Here is a 22,748-nt window from a genome sequence, read left to right as displayed (position 1 = left end):
AGTAGTTAAATCACAAGCAGAGTGTGATACATTACAGGAGGACCTTGCAAGACTTGAAGATTGTGCATCCAAATGTCCACAATAAATTTCATCTGCCAAGTGCAAGGTGTTGCATATAGGGAAAAATAACCCTTGCTGTAGTTACACGATGTTAGGTTCCATATTAGGAGCTACCACCCAGGAAAAAGATCTAGGTATCATAGTGATAATACTTTAAAATCGTCGGCTCAGTGTGCTGCAGCAGTCAAAAAAGCAAATAGAATGTTAGGAAATATTAAGAACGGAAAATGTCATAATGCCTCTATATCGCTCCTTGATGAGCCCACACCGTGAATACTGTGTACAATTCTGGTCGCCGCATCTCAAAAAAGGTATAGTTGCGATGGAGAAGGTACAAAGAAGGGCAACCAAAATGATAAAGGGGATGGAACAGCTTCCCTATGAGGAAAGGCTGAAGAGGTTAGGGCTGTTCAGCTTGGAGAAGAGACGGCTGAGGGGGGATATGATAGATGTCTTTAAGATCATGAGAGGTCTTGAACGAGTAGATGTGACTCAGTTATTTTCACTTTCGAATAATAGAACGACTAGGGGGCATTCCATGAAGTTAGCAAGTAGCACATTTAAGACTAATCGGAGAAAATTCTTTTTCACTCAACGCACAATAAAGCTCTGGAATTTGTTGCCAGAGGATGTGGTTAGTGCAGTTAGTGTAGCTGGGTTCAAAAAAGGTTTGGATAAGTTCTTGGAGGAGAAGTCCATTAATGGCTATTAATCAATTTTACTTAGGGAATAGTCACTGCTATTAATTGCATTGGTAGCATGGGATCTTCTTAGTGTTTGGGTAATTGCCAGGTTCTTGTGGCCTGGTTTTGGCCTCTGTTGGAAACAGGATGCTGGGCTTGATGGGCCCTTGGTCTGACCCAGCATGGCAATTTCTTATGTTCTTATGCCCATATTCACTCCTCTTGGATTGATCATTGGTACTGTCCTTAGCCTGGATTATCTTTACTCTTGCCTGCCGCCTGCCACTGACATTAGCTTGGACTCACATTACTCCTGTCAACCACCTGCCTGTGACCTCAGCCTGGTCCCAAATCCACTTTTCTGCCTACAGCCCAGAGGCTGCCACCTAAGACCTGCCGGTCCCCCGGAACCTGAAGTTTCAACCCGAGGGAAATGAGCTGGTATAAGCAAAGCTCCTGCCCAGTCTTTGCACTGATTCATTCTGCCAGTTGGCAGTGAGGACCTAGAGGGCCTTCCCTGCTTGTGAGTTGGTTCCTTAACATGTTGGTCCCAGCCCAGGCCAGACATGGTAAGCAAGAAAACTTCTACCAATGCAGATACAGGTATTTGATCTACATGGATATTAAAATCTGCTAGGATGGCAGTATGGTGCAAATCTATGTTTAAAACAGCCAGAGATTCAATTAAAGAAGAAACATTTTCACCAATTGCCCTGGGGGACAATATAAAAGACAGAAGTTTCCAATTTCAAATGTGACTAGCATAGCCTCCAAGGGTAATATAGAATTGAAAGTAATTTGTGAGAGATGAAAGTGCTGTTTGATGGTAATCATCAAACCCCCACCACACCTGTAAGGGCGCAGAACAGAAATTGCAACATAATTGGGAGGGCAAATTTGGCTCAAGAGAACTGAATCAGTCTCAAGATGCCAGGTTTCCATTAAACAGTCAGTCTGGAGAATTTTATTTTAGCAGATCTTGAATTATTTGTGTCTTCCTCTTAACAGCTTGAACATTTAAAAAGAAAAAGGATAAGGTAGAAATAGCAATTAAAGCATTTGCAAGATTAATACTCACAGATATAAGATAAGAAGAATGACCGTAATCTGATTTTCGATCACACTTTGCTAATTCTCTATTTTGCCCATGAACAATGATGGTGGGATGACGATGATGGTAGGAATATAATAAATGCAAGAACTGGCCTCACTATGAATGGCCATGACAGACAAAACTATAACAATGAAAGCTTGTAAATAAAAGCTCATTGGGTTTCATTGGTTCTTGTTGCACACAAATGGACAAGGTGCACGCCATTGCTGGAGTGTGGTGCCTCTGGCATCACTGCAACTCAGTTATAGCCCCACACTGATGATGTCAGAAGGAGCAGGGCCAGATGGTTTTGACCATGGGAAACAAGACAATGGAGAAAAGCAAACTCCTGGCAGGCTCCAAAACAGGTAAGCAGGCACAATCCTCAGCACAGGTGACTTTATGCATTGGAGGGTGAGGCAGAAATTTCTCTGCATTAAAATTGCTGTGAGATTCCAGGAACGCACCTGGAAGAAGGACTCCTATCATAGGCATCTGAAACTGGCCCCAGGGTTTCAAAGACCACATGTGCCTCATCCCAAGGAGCCCAAGTCACTCGCAGCCATAGAGGAATCTATGCAGCTTGGTAGAGAAAGTCCCCAAAAAGGAGAAACAGACACAGATGCCTTAACCTCCGCCTACATTGTACGGGATCAAGGCACTATGCCTCACAGTGTCCAGAGAAGTGGGAAACTCTCAAGCCTATGCCTGATTGGAGAGGTAGCCCTAGGCCATTCATGTCCATCGCCCTGGTCCCTGTTATATTAAAGTCTGAGACTCAGGAAATCTCCACTAAGGCATTTATGATTCCGGAGTGTCTGGGAATTTCATTGATGAAACGTTAATGTGGAGGCACAATCTTCCAGTTGTTCAATTGTACTCTCTGCTTACGATCTCCTCAGTATATGGGGAACCATTGCCTGGGAGGTTGCAAGTAGCCTCTAGTCCACTGACCTTACAGATAGGAGTCTTGCATGAAGAACAGATTTTTCATTCTGCCCAAGGCTGTGAACCCAATTATCTTGGGATTACTGTGGCTCCTGGAACATAATCTGGCGGTCGATTGGGTATTGGCCGAAATTCACAGTGGGGTCCCACTTGCTTCCAGAGATGTCTGCAGCCAGTACTACCACCACTGACTGTCACCCTGGCTACACTTCCAGTAGTACCTGACCTCCCATGAGTCTACACTGCATATTTGGATGTTTTCCTTTAAAAAAGTACTGAAACACTTCTGCCCCACAGGTCTTATGATTGTGCCATTGACCTCCTTCTTGGCAAGGTTCTACCTTGTGACAGGGTTTCAGAAACATAGCCCATGCCCAATTATAAAAGTCAGAATCTTGACATGGATTTATTTGATCCTCCATTCATCCAGCTGGGCTGAATTTTTCTTCATGGGAAGAAAGATGGGTTTCTATGACCTTGCATTGATTACTGAGGCCTCAATGATATTACTAAAAGGAACCGGTATCCACTACCCCTCATTTCAGAATTATTTGACAGACTCCAGGGAGCTGTCAACTTTACAAAATTGTATCTCCAAGAGACATTTAACTTATCAGGATCCGTGAGGGGGATAAATGGAAGACAGCATTCAACCCTCGGGATGGCCACTATGAGTACTTGGTCATGCCATTTCACCTTTGCAATGCTCTCATGGAGTTTCAGCACATGGTAAATGAAATTTTCAGGTATCTTTTACAAGCATAAGTACTAGTATATCTGAATGGCATCCTTATTTACTCCTGATCTCTCACTCAACAAAGAGAACACATCAAAACCATCCTGCAGTGACAGAGAGAACTAGGTGTTTCTGGGTTACCTCATTTCTAGCCAAGGTATCAGAATGGACCCTGATAAGCTGCTTGCTATTCAGAACTGGCCTCAGCCAAGGGTTTTAAGGCCTCCAGCGGTTTTTTGGGTTCACTAATTACTATTGTCAGTTCATCCACAATTAATCTTCCATAGAAGTGCCTCTCACCTCTCTAACCTAGAAGAGTTATGACACTTGGAATTGGCCCAAGGATGCCATCTAAGCTTTCAACCAGCTGAAGCCAAGTTTCCTTGATGCCTCCTGGCTACAACACCCTAAACCCCAGAAGTCCTTTTACATGGAGGTACATGCCTCATCCATTGGGGTTGGTGCCATGCTTTCCCAAATGAATACCAGTGGAAAAATGACCCCATATTTCTTCTTCTCCAAAAAATTTACACTTTCTGAAAGAAACTATACTATTGGAGACTGGGAATTGCTGGTAATGTAGCTCATCCCTGAAGAGTAGAGAAATTTCCTGGAAGGAGCAGTTCATCCCATCACCATCTTCACGGATCACAAAAATCTCCACTATCTTCAGCAGACTCAGAGGTTGAACCCTCAACAGGCTAGGCGGTCACTATTTTTCAACCACGTTGACTCTGATCTGATGTACTGCCCAAAAGAAAAAAATCAATGGGTGGATGCCCTCTCACACTCTTTTGAGTCAGTGGACACACAAGAAGCTCCGCAGCACATTATTAACCCAGCTAAAATCCTTGCTGTCTCTTCTATCATGATATAACCTGGGAAAAACATGGTGCCTAAAGAACTCTGGGAGAAGGTTTTCCAGTGGGCCTATGATTCTAGACTAGTTGGATACCCTGGTGCTCGAAAGACCTTAGAGTTTTTATTGTGTTATTATTGGTGGCCTCAAGTATCCAAGGACATCCAGCAATATGCTGAATTATGCCCTAATTGCACTGGAGGAGGAGCATCAAGTAATAAAATTAAAAACATCAGGCAAGGTAGGTTAGTTTTATGGGATGGGGAGGATAGGGGAAGGGGAAGGAAGGGTAGGCAGGGGGTTAGGGAACTGGGGAAGTCCGGATTGAGTTGCTGTGCGGAAATTGCAAAAGTTCACCTTCCTTTGCATGCGCTACATGTAGATATGTGCTCGCGGCCACCTGATTTTATAACGTGTATGCACTGGTGCACACATTATTAAATCGGTGCATCCATGTGCGTGCACTGGGAACCACGCACACATGGACGTGCGCATGCATGTTATAAAATATATCCCTTTGTATCTTAGCTGTTGGGTTTTTGGATAAAGGGATTTTTAAATTTTGCTTTGTGCTGACTACACTGGAAGGGTGGGCAACATAGCCCAGAGGGCAAAGATGCTAGAGAGAGAGACAGTTTTACTTTTCCTCCTTCTCCTCAGTGTGGTTTTAGGCCAACCAGGAAGGCGGCAAAGTCTTTTTAAAAATATTTCTTTGTTTTGCCAACCTGAGCCCTGGAGTCCTGCAAAGTGGAATAAGTGTTGGAAGACCATCTGTGTTCTGGTGGACAATGAGTTCTGGATGGCCGTGGACCTTCACACATGCTCAGCCTTCAAGATCAACGATATTGTACCCAGTTCACAGTGTTAGGTCAGAGTGGCAAATCATTCCTCTCATCTTCTTGAAACATGCCCATCCTCCCTTTCTCTGCTGACTGCCTGCTCTACACTGTATCAATTTCTAACTGTACACATGCACCTGTTGCTTTCCTATGATTTCCATGAGCCCATTGACTATAATGGCTTATAGATATTTTATTTATTTATTTATTTATTTATAATCTTTTATATACCGACGAACATTGGGAACATCTCATCAGTTCACAGTAAACAAAATGCAGCTAACGAGCTTTACAGACAACAATGAACAATCATTAATAGGTAAACTAGCTTTAACCTGTATCAATAATACAAAGTTTGTTTTACAGAGAACTATAAACAATCAATAAACAGGAGAACAAAAGAGGCAGAGAAGAGAGGGGCTGGTCAGCGGGAGTCAGGGAGGGATCTAAACAGTGAGTAAAGAAATGGGATTAAGAAATACAGGAATTCAAGTTATCATTCAAGTTATTCAAGGAATTCAAGATATCATTCTATTTCAAACAAATGAAATGAAAATAATTTGTTTAATTCTGGGGATCCTCTTAATTCATTTTGGGGTCCCCAGAAAGAAACAGATTAGCCCCTATTTGTTTCATTTTTCATTTTCGTTTGAAACTACTGCACATGCCTACTGAATTCAAGACTCTAAGAACATAAGAACATAAGAAAATGCCATACTGGGTCAGACCAAGGGTCCATCAAGCCCAGCATCCTGTTTCCAACAGTGGCCAATCCAGGCCATAAGAACCTGACAAGTACCCAAAAACTAAGTCTATTCCATGTAACCATTGCTAATGGCAGTGGCTATTCTCTAAGTGAACCTAATAGCAGGTAATGGACTTCTCCTCCAAGAACTTATCCAATCCTTTTTTAAACACAGCTATACTACCTGCACGAACCACATTCTCTGGCAACAAATTCCAGAGTTTAATTGTGCGTTGAGTAAAAAAGAACTTTCTCCGATTAGTTTTAAATGTGCCCCATGCTAACTTCATGGAGTGTCCCCTAGTCCTTCTACTATCTGAAAGAGTAAATAACCGATTCACATCTACCCGTTCTAGACCTCTCATGATTTTAAACACCTCTATCATATCCCCCCTCAGTCGTCTCTTCTCCAAGCTGAAAAGTCCTAATCTCTTTAGTCTTTCCTCATAGGGGAGTTGTTCCATTCCCCTTATCATTTTGGTAGCCCTTCTCTGTACCTTCTCCATCGCAATTATATCTTTTTTGAGATGCGGCGACCAGAATTGTACACAGTATTCAAGGTGCGGTCTCACCATGGAGCGATACAGAGGCATTATGACATTTTCCGTTTTATTCATCATTCCTTTTCTAATAATTCCCAACATTCTGTTTGCTTTTTTGACTGCCGCAGCACACTGAACCGACGATTTCAATGTGTTATCCACTATGACACCTAGATCTCTTTCTTGGGTTGTAGCACCTAATATGGAACCCAACATCGTGTAATTATAGCATGGGTTATTTTTCCCTATATGCATCACCTTGCACTTTTCCACATTAAATTTCATCTGCCATTTGGATGCCCAATTTTCCAGTCTCACAAGGTCTTCCTGCAATTTATCACAATCTGCTTGTGATTTAACTACTCTGCACAATTTTGTGTCATCTGCAAATTTGATTATCTCACTCGTCGTATTTCTTTCCAGATCATTTATAAATATATTGAACAGTAAGGGTCCCAATACAGATCCCTGAGGCACTCCACTGTCCACTCCCTTCCACTGAGAAAATTGCCCATTTAATCCTACTCTCTGTTTCCTGTCTTTTAGCCAGTTTGCAATCCACGAAAGGACATCGCCACCTATCCCATGACTTTTTACTTTTCCTAGAAGCCTCTCATGAGGAACTTTGTCAAACGCCTTCTGAAAATCCAAGTATACTATATCTACCGGTTCACCTTTATCCACATGTTTATTAACTCCTTCAAAAAAGTGAAGCAGATTTGTGAGGCAAGACTTGCCCTGGGTAAAGCCATGCTGACTTTGTTCCATTAAACCATGTCTTTCTATATGTTCTGTGATTTTGATGTTTAGAACACTTTCCACTATTTTTCCTGGCACTGAAGTCAGGCTAACCGGTCTGTAGTTTCCCGGATCGCCCCTGGAGCCCTTTTTAAATATTGGGGTTACATTTGCTATCCTCCAGTCTTCAGGTACAATGGATGATTTTAATGATAAGTTACAAATTTTTACTAATAGGTCTGAAATTTCATTTTTTAGTTCCTTCAGAACTCTGGGGTGTATACCATCCGGTCCAGGTGATTTACTACTCTTCGAGTATTAACTATAATATGGTCACTATTACGTCCATGTGCTTTACCAAACTGTTACTTGTTTTCTTCATGTCTGCTACCACAATCCTAGGATTTTCCTGTACCAGACCTAATCTAGCATGGTCTTGTGTGGTGCATGGCTCCTCCAGGAACCGGAAGATCAAGAGATGCTCTGTGATCTGCTTCACAGCACATATGTCTGGCTCATTGGCTAACCCCATGTCATTCTGTCTTTCAAACTGATTCTTGTTCCAAGATCAATTTGTCTCTGATCCTGCAAGGAGGCATTCAGCAATGTTTATGTGCAGATTAACTTTTCATCTAAACTGTAGCCAAGTAATTATGGGCAATATTCAAAAATGTTTAGGTGGGTAAACACGGTATGAATGAATGTTTCCTTCCTCTTACTGCAGATAAAAGTACACAAGTTGTTTTACAGCCTGTGTATAAAGCAGGTAAAGTTAGCTTGACAAAAGGAACCAATGTATAACAATTTCATTTTGAAATCCTCATTTGTACTTAGTTTGCTCAAGCTTCAAAGCAGGTGCAAAATATGCAGTTACAAAATGACCCACATTCCTTCTCCAGCTCGCATTTTCTAAGGAAACTCTGCAGAGCTTGAAAATCAGCTTGTAGGCCTGTGGTCTGCTCCAAAATGGCAGTTTTGCCGCCTTGTACTTTACTATGTGGTTTGAAGTGCAAGGCGGCAAGACTACCATTTTGAAGAAGACTAGCAGTGCAGCAGGGCAAGGGTAGGCGCTATACTCTTTCATCCTCCACCCTGGATCCTGAGGGAGAGGATTGTGCACGTGAAATGTAAATGCTACCGTGAGGTACCTAACCAGCATGGTAATGACTAATTTGGTCATGGTTAAAAAAAATGCTTACTTGGCTCTGTGGTGGGGCTTTTGTTAGTGTTATATATTTAGCAAAATGTCCTTTTAATAATTATCTAGGATAACTGTATCCCTCTGCAAATAGGGATGGTAACTTTCAAACTGGCATGTGGGCGTACATTTACATGCGTATGTCGGCACGTACCCAGAGACGCGACCCTTTTATAACATATGCGCACGTTATGAAATAGTCTGGCCATGGGCACACGTGCACCAAATTTTAAGTGGGCATGCACATAAATCCCACATAAGACGGGGGATTTTAAAAATGGTGGGTGCCAACACCATTGCCTGTTAAACCAGTTTGTCCCCAGTTTGCCCAGTTAAGGGGTAGGTCCTAGTTTAATAGCCTTCACACCCCCAGTTTTCCCCGTGTGATGGAGTGTATGTCGCCAGGCTGAGAGCCACAGAATCAATGGGGGAAAACTCAAGAGAGAGGGTGAAGAAAACCAACCTTTTGTTTTTCCACCAAGAGAGTTCAGAAAGCAGTTGCAGCTGTGGGAAGGGGGCAGGCCGGATGACTGGGCCAATCAGGATAGTTCAGGGGAAGGGCCTAGAACCTTCTAAAAAGGGAACCTTGGGAGACATTCTTGAGTCTCCCATGGGAGGTGAAGGTGACAAGGCCTCCCTGTGGAATTAGCTCATGAAGCAGTAAAGGCTGACTGGACCAGGAATCTTGGCCCTCTAAAGAAAAGAGCAAGGTTTGCTGTCATTTATTTTCCTTTGGGATTTTGTCCTCCCCTTTTCTGTTTTAATTCGCTGAAGTTGTGGACCAAGACTAAAAGACTTATAAATGCGCTACCCAGTTAGACAACTGGGTGGCAAGAGTGTGTTAAGCCTCAGGCTTCTGGTGGCACCACAGATAAGGGGTTGAGAGTGGAGACCAGGTGGAGAGGAGGTTCAAGAGCCCAGTCAGGTGAACCCTTGAGACTTGCCCTTGGACTAATAAATTATTATCTGGGGTCACAAAGAGGGTTGTGGAACCCATTGGGTGTGCTTCCAGAAGAGAAAGACTGGCATCAAACCCTGACCTTAAAACCCTGCAGTTTTGCCTATTTTTCTTTATTTAATAACTTACACTTTCTCCATAGCAGAAGTAAACTTATGTAGCAGGGGATCAGGGTGCGTGTACATCTCAGGTTCACACTCTGAAATGCCCATGCCCTGTCCATACCATGCCCACGACCCACCCCTTTTTGAAAACTTTGGAGATACGTGCCCTGCGGGAGATATGCACCCATCTGGGCGGCTTTTAAAAACCGCTCATTGCGCAAGCTCAACTTATTTGCACATCCCCTAATTAATGCGCAAGCCGGTTTTTAAAATTTGCCTTTTAGTGAGTCCACCATAAAGTGTGAGCAGAAAAAGCTATGCTAAACATTTAAAAAACTGTGCGAACATACCAAAAAACGGTGTGTGCACATATATGTGGGGTGCCCCACTGCATCTCTGCTAAGAGGACTATTCCATTGCATAGGTAGAGGGAACCATGCCATCTCTTTTCAAGCTCCCTGTTTGGGCTGCTGCACTGTCTGCTAGAGATGTGCAGACCAAAAGTTTATGTTCATAAGTCCATAAGTCGAAAGGGGGGGTCAATTTCGGTCAATATGGACATATGGAGAATTCCATAAGTTGAGTCTATGTCCATACATGCAAATAAAAATTTAAACCCCTCACCCTCCTTAATCCCCCCCCCCCCCCCAAGACTTACCAAAACTCCCTGGTGGTACAGCAGGGAGTCAGTACGCCATTTCTGAACTCCTTTGCGAGGAGCTCGTGACGTCGGCGTCACGTCGGAGTGACGCGGCGTCACGTGATTCCCCGCGCGTTCGCTCCGGGACCCTCGTTGCACCCAAAAGGAACTTTTGGCCAGCTTGGGGGGGTCAGGAGGCCCCCCAAGCTGGCCAAAAGTTCCTCACTTTGTCACAGGGAGCGATGGTCGCTCCCTGTGACAAAGTGAGGGCAAAGGCGATCGGCGCCATTTTGAAACCAGTCCAGCACCGGTACCGGCACCGAGGGTATGATTGAAGGGATGGCTCCCGTACCCCCCGCTAGACCACCAGGTACATGTAAAAGGTTTTTGGGAGGGTCAGGAGGGTGGGAGAAGCAAAGGGGTAATTTGTAAAGGGTCGGGGTGGGGTTTTTTTTATTGGGCCATCAGCGCCATTTTTATCAGTGGTAGCCAAAATGGCGCCGATGGCCCGAGAGCAGGAGATCGCGCCAGGACCCCCCCCCCCCCCCCTGGACCACCAGGTAATTTAACATTTTGGGGAGGTTCGGGAGGGTGGGGGAGGGTAAAGGATTGGTTTTAAAGGGTCGGGGTGGGTTTAGGGGTTGTTTTGGTGTGCCGGTTTTCCCGCCCTCCCCCCAAATAATTCCCGTACTCGATTTAACGATTTTTCACGATAAATCGAGGGAATTCCTATTGTATCGAGTCCCTTACTGATTAATGATGATTTTAAAATTATCGGACGATAATTTAAATCATTAAAAAACGATTCACATCCCTAGAAAGGACCCTGATCTCCCATGACCGCACAATCACGGGAGAGCGGGGGCCCAGTGTAAGAGACTGCAGAGTCACAGATTTACCCTCAGTAAAATGGGTTATGGACTATACAACCAGAACTATTTCTCATTTGGCAACAGCCTATCAATAAAGTTGTTTTGGACTCTTATTCAGAGTTTAGAGTGATTATTATTCTTTAGGGACTGTCAGGATCAACGCCCAGGATTAAGAATAGTATTCTCCCTACTGCGAGGAATCCTGGAAAAATCTGGGGCTAATAGACCGTGTGGGAAAAAAAAAAAAGGTAGCTTAAGCCCCACTGTTATTTGTGTGCCAATATTGCAATTAATGTAATTAATATGTATGCTTATTTTCCCTTTGCAGGAAGTTTGAAATTGATTTCAGTATGCCCTTCATGCATCTGATGAAATGGACTGTCCTCAAAGGCTCATACTTCATTAAACTGGTGTGGTTAGTCTTTAAGGTGCCACTCATCTCCTGTCATTTTTGCCACACCAGACTAACACGGCTATCCCTCTGAAATATTCCCTTTTGTAGAGGATGTAAACAGATTTTACATTTCTTCAGGAGTAACCAGGGAAGTGGGGCTGGGGACCTCTGGGGGTGTTGGGATGGAGGGGAGGGGAGGAGAATTTGCTTAGGTGAATCAAGTTGCTATTGTTTTTGCTTGTGTATTGTTTAAGCAGCTGGATTAGTAGCCTGCCCTTCCCTAGTGAGAGTGGGGTGGGTCCAAGTTATGTTTCTAGACCAGTGGTGTAGCTAGCACTGAATAGGCTCCTGGTGGAGAAATTAAGGTGGGCCCCCACAATGCCATGTTACCCTGAAAAATATGACAATATAACGCTGCCAGTCTCTCTGGGGTTGGTGCTGACTGGACAAGGCATTGGAAAAAGTAAAAAGTGCAATAAAATGTGAATAAAAATGTGCACTGAGCTTCAGTATACATTTTCTTTTCTCACATTACAAAAATTAAACTCTCAGTGCAGTAAGCTAATGGTACGCTAATGCACTGGGTTAAAATAACTAACTTTAAAACAGTTTAGAACACTAACCCAAAAATGTGCACAAGAAATATGCTTAGCATGCATAAAAAATAATTCATGCACATAAACCGTGTTTACTGAGCTGAAAACACAATTTGTGCACAAAGCATGACTTCTGCACACAAAAGTACAGTCTTCTGACATGTTATAAAATATGTATAAAAATATCACAACATGTATATATTATTTACTAGGGGCTTCAACCCTGCTCGTTTTGCTTTTCAACCCCACCAGGTGGTTCTCTGCTCTGGACTCTATGTTCATGCTTAGTGGGGCAAGTGTCTTTAACAAAAGAAAGGAGAGTGCTATAGAATTGTCTACCCTACCCCTCCATTTAATTAAACCCTAACTGATGGGCCTATGCAATATCAAGCACGAAAAAATGTACGTCCAAACTGGGTGCACGTTTATTCAATGCGCGAACATCCCCCTCTCCTGGGTGCCCGATGCAATAAGCAAATGAGCTGCCACTCTAAAAAGGACATGCTAGGCATCCTTTTTTTTAAATTCTAACTGACGGGCCGATGCAATATCAAGCATGCGTCCTTTTGAGCGTGGCAGCTCATTTGCTTATTGCTTCGGTCGCCCAGGAGAGGGGGATGTACGCAGGTTAGGAAAACAGACACTTGTAAATTGAGGTCCAATTTCCTAACTAGATCGCCATCAAGATTTTTGTTTTTTCATACTGCTTCCTGTGATTCCTCCTACTTAATACTGGGATGATATTAAATAGGAGGAACCAAAGAAAAGTAGTAATTTCTACATTTTTTTGAGCCCTTGACACACGTCAAGGTTTAAGCCAGCTCCGGAGCTGACGTTAATTCTTGCGTGTATAAACATGTGCGTCGGGTGCACGGTGATTTTTTAAATCAGGGGCAATATCTAATAGCCTCATCTACATGGCATTTACATATAATGAGCGCTATTAGCTACAAGCGTGTTTGGATACGTGTTTTGGAAGCACTAAGCCACTTTTTGCGTCGGGTGTTAGCCTAGCGCATCCAAAACTTGCGTCCAATCACAGATTAACCTCTGCGCTAGCCTGAGTGCATGATATTGCACCAGCCCCTCAGTGTGCATGAAAGAAAAAGTAATACTTGCATGGGTATTTGAAAAAACATGTTTTATGACTCCATGAGCTATATGTGTGCATTAAAGGTGTCTTGTGCTCAATCTGGGTGAAGGAATAGGGGTAGGTATGTGTTTCTGGAGGTGGCGGATGGGGAGTTTATTGTGGAAGGTATGAGTCAAAGGCTTGCAGGATGTGGTGCCTTAGATGGTGGCATGTGGGTGGGGTATATGTATGTGGTGGTGGTGGAGGTGGTATGTATTGCACTCTCCATGTGCAATACATGTTCTTCCCGTACCCCTCTCCTCCCTGCCCATGTGGGGATGTTATGAGTGGTATCGGGAGGTGAGTGGGGTTGTGTGTGTTTGGGGGATGAGTTTGGATAGGGAATCCACCCCATCTTTCCGTTTCTCTCCTTCCTATTCCTCTTCCACCCAGTGTGATTTTTTTTGGGGGTGAGTGTGTGTGTTCATTCTTGCACTCTCTACTTTGATCCTCTTCCCATTCTAGCCTCTCCTCCTCTTCTATGTGTATATGTGGAGGGGGGTGGGGTGGGGAGGTGAGAGTGAGGGTATATGTATTGGAGGATGCATTCTTTCCCCCTTGAGTATATTCCTACACTCCCTCCAAGTGTGTGTGGGATGAGCTGTGTGTGTGTGTCTGTGTACACTCTTCACTTTGTCTCCTCTCTCTGAGTGTGGTGGGCATGGCCTTGGGGTAGGTGAGAGGAAGTGTGAGTGATATAGGGAGGGTGTCATGGAATGATTGGTGGTGAGTGTGTGCACACTTTTTTTCCTTTTCACTCTTTCTTCCCTCTTCTCCCCCTCCCACTTGTGTGTGAGTGGGGGAAATGGGGTGTAGGTGGGTGTGAGTTGAAGGAGTGTATGCATTGTGAGGTTTGAGTGGAGTATGTGTGTGTTTGGCAGAGAGTAAGTGATAGGGGAGGAGTTGGGGGGACATGGCCGGCCATCTCCTCTTTCCTGCACCTACTACTGTTATTGTTTGTAAGGCTTTGGGTGGACCCTTGGACACTGTGGCAGCTGACCATGCCCACAGGGGGAAGTCCCGTGAGGGGCCACAGGTCAGGATCAGCTTTGGGACACACAACACAGAGTTTTATCTTTTATTAGACAGATTTGAGAAGCCACCAGAGGTGGCAGTAGTGAGTAGAGATGAAGCCCGGCTAGGCTTAGGGTTCCTCAGGATACTGGAACAGCAATTCCCTCTATGGCTGTGCTGTAGTGGAGAAAACTGAGTTAGTGAGTACAGTGGAGCATACACAGATATAGAGCCTCGTTGGTAAAGTTACTCACACAGTGGTTTCTCCCGGAAGATGATACAGAAGCTGGAATAGAGGCAGGCCCTCGGAGCGAGTACCTGGTTCCAGGGAACAGCTCTGAGGAAATAATGTTGGTAACTCACTGAAGATGTAGACAGCGGTTTCTTCCAAGCAGAAGCGATAAGTTCAGGCAGTGAGTCAGGGAACATGGGCCCTCGAGGAGCGAGTACCGGTTCCTGATAAGGACCTGAAAGAAATGAGAGAGGCCCCCGAGGAGCGGGTACCCTGTTAGGATAAAGTCCAAAGGTTGAGAGGCAGAGTAGCTAGGTACAGAGAGCGAATCCCATCCGTAAGGAGATCCCACCTTGCTAACTCGATTAGCTAGCAAAAAGTGTAGGCTTATGTATCCGGGATGTGTGATGTCATCATAGAGGGACACCCCTGAGGTTCGCACCAAAGAGAGAATAAGAAGCTGGGCTGCGCAGCGCGCGCGCCCTATGGTACCTGTACAACATGGCGGGAGGCAGCACCCAAGCCGGACCGGGGACGCCGGAGAGGACAGCAGGCAGATGTCGCGGCAGCCAGACGTCCATAAACTGTGGGAGGAGTCGCAAAAAAGGTAAGGTGGGCGGAGTGGAGACGTCAGGCAGCGACAGTCGTAACAACTACTTCCCTCACTCTTGTGTGTATGTATTTATGTGTGTAGAGTAAGGGGCATAGGAGTATGTATGTGTGTTTAAGGGAAGGATGTGTGAGTTGGTAGTGTGAGGTTGTATATGTTTTGGGCGATGTTTATTGGGAGGGTAGTTGTAGGTGGTATTGGAGTGTATGTATGTAAGGGTTGGGAGTGCGTGTTTGTAATGGATGTGTGGGGTGTGTGCTGGGGTGTGTGGTGGGTGTATGTGAGGGGAGAGTGGGGATGTGTGAGTTTTGGGGGAGTGGGGTGTGAAGTGGGTTGTCTATATAGAGTTTGGGGTGTAGGGATTGGTGCAAGTGTGGACTGAGAGTGTGGGGGAGGTGGAGCTTAGTGGTGCAAGTGTGTGTGTATTGGAGGGTTGGAGGATAGTTGTAAGTACTGTTGAGGTGTGCTTGTGTGAGGGTTGGGAGTGCATGAGTAAGGAATGTTGAGGTTTGTGTTTGGGGAGCATGCGGGGAGGGTGTGTGCGTGTGTGTGTGTGTATCATGATATATGTGTGGGCTGTGTGTGTTTGTAAAGATATAAGGGTGTGTCTGTATGTATTTGTTTGTGTGTAGGGGAAACTGTGTATATGTGTAGGGGTGTATGTAGAGGTGGTAGTAGTAATAGAGCAGGTGCTGAAGAATTGGTGTATATGTTTTAAGGGAATATTTTAGAGTAATAGGTGGTGTTGGGGTGTCTTTTGGGAGAATAGTTGTAGGTGGTGTTGGAGTGTGTGTGTTTGTGTGTGTGAGAATTTGGGTATGTGCAGCAGGAGAGTGAATGGATGGAGAGTGTGTGTGTCAGGGATATGTGTGTGTGGGAGTGGGATGTGTAATTTAGGGGAGTAGGGACGTGTGTGTCAGTGGGCACACTCTCACATGACACCTCCTCTTTGTCCCACTGTGTCCCCATCTCTCTTACCTCCCCCTCACCCACCACCCTCAGCCCTCTTGCAGCCTGTGATAGAAATAAAGAGGGATCAGAGGGAGAAAGATCAGGAGGAGTATCACAGAACGGTGAGGGATCAGAGAGATTTACAAATGCAGAGTAGCAAGGTACTAGAGAGACACTGATGCAAAGCAGCGAGGGATAGAAAGAGATGTAGACAGATAGATAGAGTGGAGAGGGACCAGAGAGAGATACAGTCTATAAAGCAAATTGCATGGGGCCAGACAGAGATGCAGATAGATGCACAGCAGCAATAGACCCAAGAAATGCAGACAGAGTTGGAATAGTGATGGACTCAAGAGAGATGCAGAATGTAGCAGAACAGCAAGGGACCAGAAAGAGATGCAGACAGATGCGGAAAAGTGAGGGCCCAGAGAAAGATGCAAGATGCAATGGGGATGCAAGAGAGTATTTGAAACCTATGAGGTGGTGCAGAGGGACCACCACTGGCCCAGAGATCAGGTGGACAACAGGAATGAAGAACATGAGTATGGCATGTGTGTGTACACATGCAAACACACACACAGGCTGGGGGGAAAGAGCGCAAGACAGGGATACTTCTAAGATGATTGCTTCTCTTACAAGAACATGCTGGAGATCCATGTTAATGCAAAGTTCTAGAAACAAGATAATTAAATCTGTTTAATGCATGAACAAAGATGTAACACTTATAGCATGTGGAATGGGTCTTTGGCAACTATCCAGGAGCAGTAAAATGGATAATTTTAATTTACTAGTAGTAAAAGTGCTTTTTATAGGAAGTTGTTAGGATGTGATAATGGATGGAAGGAAGCTTTAGTTTTCCCGTTTCTTGGTTTCATATTACTTTGGTTTCATTTATTCAGAGAGATTATTGTAAGGGCAGCCCTCTTCAAGCTGAACTGAAAATTCACACCAGCATTTCCCCTGCACGGTTTGTATCTCTGGCCTTAGTCCTGACCTCCCCGGTTTTTTTTGCTTCTCGGGTTCAATGCTCGCCTTTTCCTTGTTTGTTTCCATGAACAGTGAATGGAGCTGACTTCATTTGAAGACCGCTGGGATGCAATACAATTAGGTAGCCCCGTCACACCTTGATGCCATAATTTTTGCCCCTTCCCCCTCCTCCCTCCTTTTCCCCTCCCTCCCCCTTTCTTCTTTTGAGTTTTCTTCCTTTATTTTTTATTTTAATTTAGTCCCTGCTGTAGAATCATTTTTCCTTCCCATTGTTTTCCTTGCCATTTGTACCTTTTTGTTGAGTTGTATTATATTTTTCCTTTATATATAATATGATATTTATATATATTTTCATTCTGTCATTGTTTATAGTGATTATTATTTTCTCCCTTGCTTTTTACCCCATTTACTTTCCCCTATATTTACATTATCAATCCACCTTTAGGCATCTTATGTCATTTATTTTTATATTATGATTTAAATATAATGTGACATTTATATAAGTTGAGCTTTCATTGTGCTATTGTTTACATTGAGTATTATTATTTTCTCCCTTGCTTTCCACGCCTCTTTTTTTTTTTTTTCTCCTTCAACTATCTACCGTATAAACATTGTTTTCAATCTCCCTCCGGGCAGCTGGTCCTACCATCTGATTGTTATGGATCCTTGCTCACCTCCTTATTTAATGTTGTCTTATTTGTTGACAGTTGACCTCCTTGGGCTTGTGGCAAAACATGATCCATGTTGGGGACCAAAACTTACCTGTATTTATGAATTAAAAAATTTAGAAATGCTTGAAAAACACCTCTAATGACTGTTTGATTTGATCATTCTCACAGAGAGTGGAGAGAATGAGATGGGACTTAAGGAAACTGGAAGAGTAGTCGAAGATATGGCAGCTGAGATTCAATGCTAAGAAGTGCAGAGTCATGCATATGGGGTGTGGAAATACGAAAGAACTGTATTTGATAGGGGGCATAGGATTGATGTGCACGGAACAGGAGAGAGACCTTGGGGTGATGCTATCTAACGATCTGAAGTTGGCAAAACAATGTGATAAGGTGATAGCTAAAGCCAGAAGAATGCTGGGCTGCATAGAGAGAGGAATATCTAGTAAGAGAAAGGAAATGATGATCCCCCTTGTACAGGGCTTTGGTGAGGCCTCACCTGGAGACAAGATGGAGGTGGTCCAGAGAAGGGCAACCAAAAAGGTGGATGGTCTTTATAAAATGACTTATGAGGAGAGATTGAAGAACCTAAATATGTATACATGGAAGAGAAGAGAAGCAGGGGTGATATGATACAAACTTTCAGATACTTGAAAGGTTTTAATGATCCATGGTCAACACCAAACCTTTTCCATTGGAAAAAAATCAGTAGAACTAGGGGTCACGATTTGAAACTCCAGGGAGGAAGACTCAGAACCAATGTCAGGAAGTATTTCTTCATGGAGAGGGTAGTAGATGCCTGGAATGCCCTTCTGGAGGAAGTGGTGAAGACTAAAACTGTGAAGGATTTCAAAGGGGCATGGGATAAACACTGTGTATTCATAAAGGCTAGAGAATGTGAATGAAGAGAAGAGGCATGGAGGTGACTTACTGGAATGGTGGCTACTACCTGGTGAATACTACCCTTACTCAATAAGCCTTCACACAGTCAATGTAACGCCAACATTGTTCACTGCTTCAAAGGCAAGGGGAAATGTGAAAAAGAGGATTTGCATTTAGACAACAACCAATAAGGACTGAACTGCACAATCTGGGTAAACAAATAAGCATGGGCGTAACTTGCTTGTTTTGGCGGTTACTACCTTATACCAATTAAGCCTGATACTTCACTTTGAATGCATATCCAGCGTTTCTCTCTGCTTCAATGGCAGGGGGAAATGTGGAAAAGAGGATTTACATTCAGACAACATCCAACAAGGCATTGATCTGTGCAGGCTGGGTAAACAAGCATTGGGGTAACTTCCTTGATGAAGTGGTTACTACTCTTAACCATTAAGCCTTATGCTTCACTTCTCATGCTACTCCAACATTACTCTCTGCATCAACGACAGGGGGTGGCAGTACATTCGAATCAAATAGTTACCAACAAGGGCCTTGAACTTGGTGGTCGGTGAAAGAGATAAGTATGGGAAAATAAGTGTGGGAGCTTGCTGGGCAGACTGGATGGGCTGTTTGGTCTTTTTCTGCCATAGTTTCTATAATGCTTCTATGAACCTAAAACTTTTAGCACTATACCTGTTGCTACATGGTTGATTAGAGTTGAACCATTAGTCCATAAACAGTGAATACTGACATTAATTTAATATTTCACATTTATTTTTTTAAAATAGGGGTGTCAGGGTCAGTGGCAAAGATGTAGACGGCAATGCATGACATCAGTAAAACCAATTATCATATCACCACAAGGAACAAAGCTTTAAATAATTGTTTGCACAGAACAGGGTGTCAGGGTCAGTGGCATTTCCACTTGCTCCCGCAGAAGCTGCCCAGCTTTTGACTTCTGTGGAAGTGCCCTGCTATTTTCCCGCACTTCTTTAAAAGTATTCATCATTTGCATGGACCTTGGATTCCAGCCCCATGACGTCCTTCACTACCAGGTGGAGAGTGTACGCAAAACATTGGATACCCTGAAAGTCCCCTTCCTGTATTGCCTTTATTATATCTGTGCCATTGTCTGTTATAAAGAAACCTGCATTTAAACTACCTGCTCTCTTGACTAGCTGCCAACACTCTAGCATTTTCCTAATGGCTGCTAGAGTATTGTCTGTGGCATGAGACGCATCCATGCTATCAGGGAGAGACACGAGTGCCTAGCATTAGTGGAGGCATAGACGTCACTGGTGAAATGCACGCTACTCCCCTCTGCCTCAGCCAGCAGTGCTCAGATGCAACGGCAACACCAGTTGCACAGGCTGGGGATGACCATCCTACTAAAGTTGGTCTTGGAGGGGAGTTTGTAATTTGGCAATACCACGTGCACAAATTACTTAAAGCCCACATTGTCCCTAGATGCAGGGTCAATAATCAAGGAATATCATTTCCCTGATGCTCCTGGTTACAAACTTTTGATGCTGCCTGCCTTTTTCCCTGGGATAATGCTACTGAAACACCATCCCATTTTCTCCATGATGGGTTGTTGCTTCTGACACATGGCAGGGGCCTACTGGCCTGCTGCCTGACTGCTGGAAGGGGCTAAAGATGTGGGATCAGCTTGGGGCACACTCCTCCCCTTTTCTGGCTGGAAGAAAGAGTGCCCTGGCTAATTTAATGTGGATAAGTGCAAGGTGATGCATATAGGGAAAAATAACCCATGCTATAATTACACGATGTTGGGTTCCATATTAGGTGCTACAACCCAAGAAAGAGATCTAGGTGTCATAGTGGATAACACATTGAAATCGTCGGTTCAGTGTGCTGCGGCAGTCAAAAAAGCAAACAGAATGTTGGGAATTATTAGAAAAGGAATGATGAATAAAACGGAAAATGTCATAATGCCTCTGTATCGCTCCATGGTGAGACCGCAGCTTGAATACTGTGTACAATTCTGGTTGCCGCATCTCAAAAAAGATATAATTGCGATGGAGAAGGTACAGAGAAGGGCTACCAAAATGATAAGGGGAATGGAACAACTCCCCTATGAGGAAAGACTAAAGAGGTTAGGACTTTTCAGCTTGGAGAAGAGACGACTGAGGGGGGATATGATAGAGGTGTTTAAAATCATGAGAGGTCTAGAACGGGTAGATGTGAATCGGTTATTTACTCTTTCGGATAGTAGAAAGACTAGGGGACACTCCATGAAGTTAGCATGGGGCACATTTAAAACTAATCGGAGAAAAGTTCTTTTTTACTCAACGCACAATTAAACTCTGGAATTTGTTGCCAGAGAATGTGGTTCGTGCAGTTAGTATAGCTGTGTTAAAAAGGATTGGATAAGTTCTTGGAGGAGAAGTCCATTACCTGCTATTAAGTTCACTTAGAGAATAGCCACTGCCATTAGCAATGGTTACATGGAATAGACTTAGTTTTTGGGTACTTGCCAGGTTCTTATGGCCTGGATTGGCCACTGTTGGAAACAGGATGCTGGGCTTGATGGACCCTTGGTCTGACCCAGTATGGCATTTTCTTATGTTCTTATGTTCTTATTGCAACACTCCCCCAATGACAGTTCTCATGGATTTTGCTTCTTTCTGTGATGCAGTATACCATCATTTGTAAGATGCTCCACTTGCTTGCCTCAGCTTATATCTTTGTCATACACTGAGCCAAACTTGTGTCCTCTCTGATGCTGAAGTGCCTCTAAAACATGGATTTCTTTTGTGATCTCTTTACATCCTTGGGAGTGGATGCTGGCACTTGAGTTGAGGTAAAGAGGGTGGACATTGACAAACAACGCCTGGGGCATTAGTCACACTCTGTACCTTTACTGCTTACTCTTGGTCCCCTCCACTGCTAAATGGGAGGCTATCAACTAATCCTCCAAAGCTTTCTTTAGACAATAGCTCTGTACTGTCTTTTTCAGGAAATCCCATACAGGAATTTCATCTTCATAAGATTCAGAAGCACATACAGGCTGTGCTACTTTGACAGCTGTAACACAGGAAGAGCGAGCTTTTGGATTTGGGTCTTGCACTTCTGCTACCTGTACTGCCCTGCTGCTACTGTCTGCCTTGGATGCCACTTTCGCCTTTACCCTCACCTCCAAAACAACAGGGTGAGAAACAGGAGGTGTTGGCACATCATCTCCAGATTTCAGTCTCTTCTGGCTGGAGCTGCCTTCCTTGCCTTCAAATTTGGATTTGAACCAGTCCCTTTTCAACTTAGTCGGAAGATTGCCTGTCATAGTGCCTTCTCTGTAAATAACATTTTCCCTCTGCCTTTCCCTGACATCACTGCCTACTGTGGATTTGGATAATAAATAATAACAGTTGTTCTGTAATTGACTGTGAATATGCCACTGACAAAGTGACAATGCAAGTGTGCACAGCTGAAACTACTGCCTGCAGTATGCTGCTCGCTTGCTGCAATGGTCTGCTCAAACTGCTGCTCACCTCTCTGGATTACACACCGGTAGGGCAGTGCCCATTACCCACCCAGAGGAAAAATACACTCTGAGCTGGCACTTCTGGTCCACTGCCACTGCCCCATGCTCTCCCTCCTACAAATAGACCCTGCTCTACTCTCACCTACAGGAGGAAAAAAACAAAACACAGCATCAAAATGCCTGTGTGCCTGGCTGGCAGCCTGCACAGACTTTCCAGTGGGTGACACCAGTGAAACACTACTGAAGCAGCAGGCAGTCAAACAGATTTTATACTAAAACTAGCCGTTAAGCCTGTAACAACGGGCTTCATTTAAAAAAAATGTTTCGGTCTATTTCCTTCCCACTTCCTCCCCCTCCTCCCTCTCCCCCCCACCTCACTCTCTCCTCCCCCCCCTTCCTCTCACCTCCCCCCTCTATTCTCCCTCTCCTCCCCTCACCTCACTCTCATCTTCCCTCCCTCCCTCCCCCCACCTCACCTCTCTCCTCCCTCTCACCTCCCCCCACCTCCCTCTCTCCTCCCTCTCACCTCCACCCACCTCACTCTCTCCTCCCTCTCACCTCCCCACTCTATTCTCCCTCTCCTCCCTCCACCTCACTCTATTCTCCCTCCCACCTCTATTCTCCCCTCCCACCTCCCCCCTCTATTCTCCCTCTCCTCACTCCCCCTCCCCTCACTCTCTCCTCCCTCCCCCCTCCCCTCAGCTCACTCTCCTCACTCTCTCCTCCCAGCTCACTCTCCTCACTCTCTCCTCCTCCCTCCCCTTTCAG

The sequence above is a fragment of the Rhinatrema bivittatum genome, chromosome 6 (assembly GCF_901001135.1).
Source record: "Rhinatrema bivittatum chromosome 6, aRhiBiv1.1, whole genome shotgun sequence".
Classification (NCBI taxonomy): Eukaryota; Metazoa; Chordata; class Amphibia; order Gymnophiona; family Rhinatrematidae; genus Rhinatrema; species Rhinatrema bivittatum.
Note: the sequence above shows the minus strand (reverse complement) of the source record.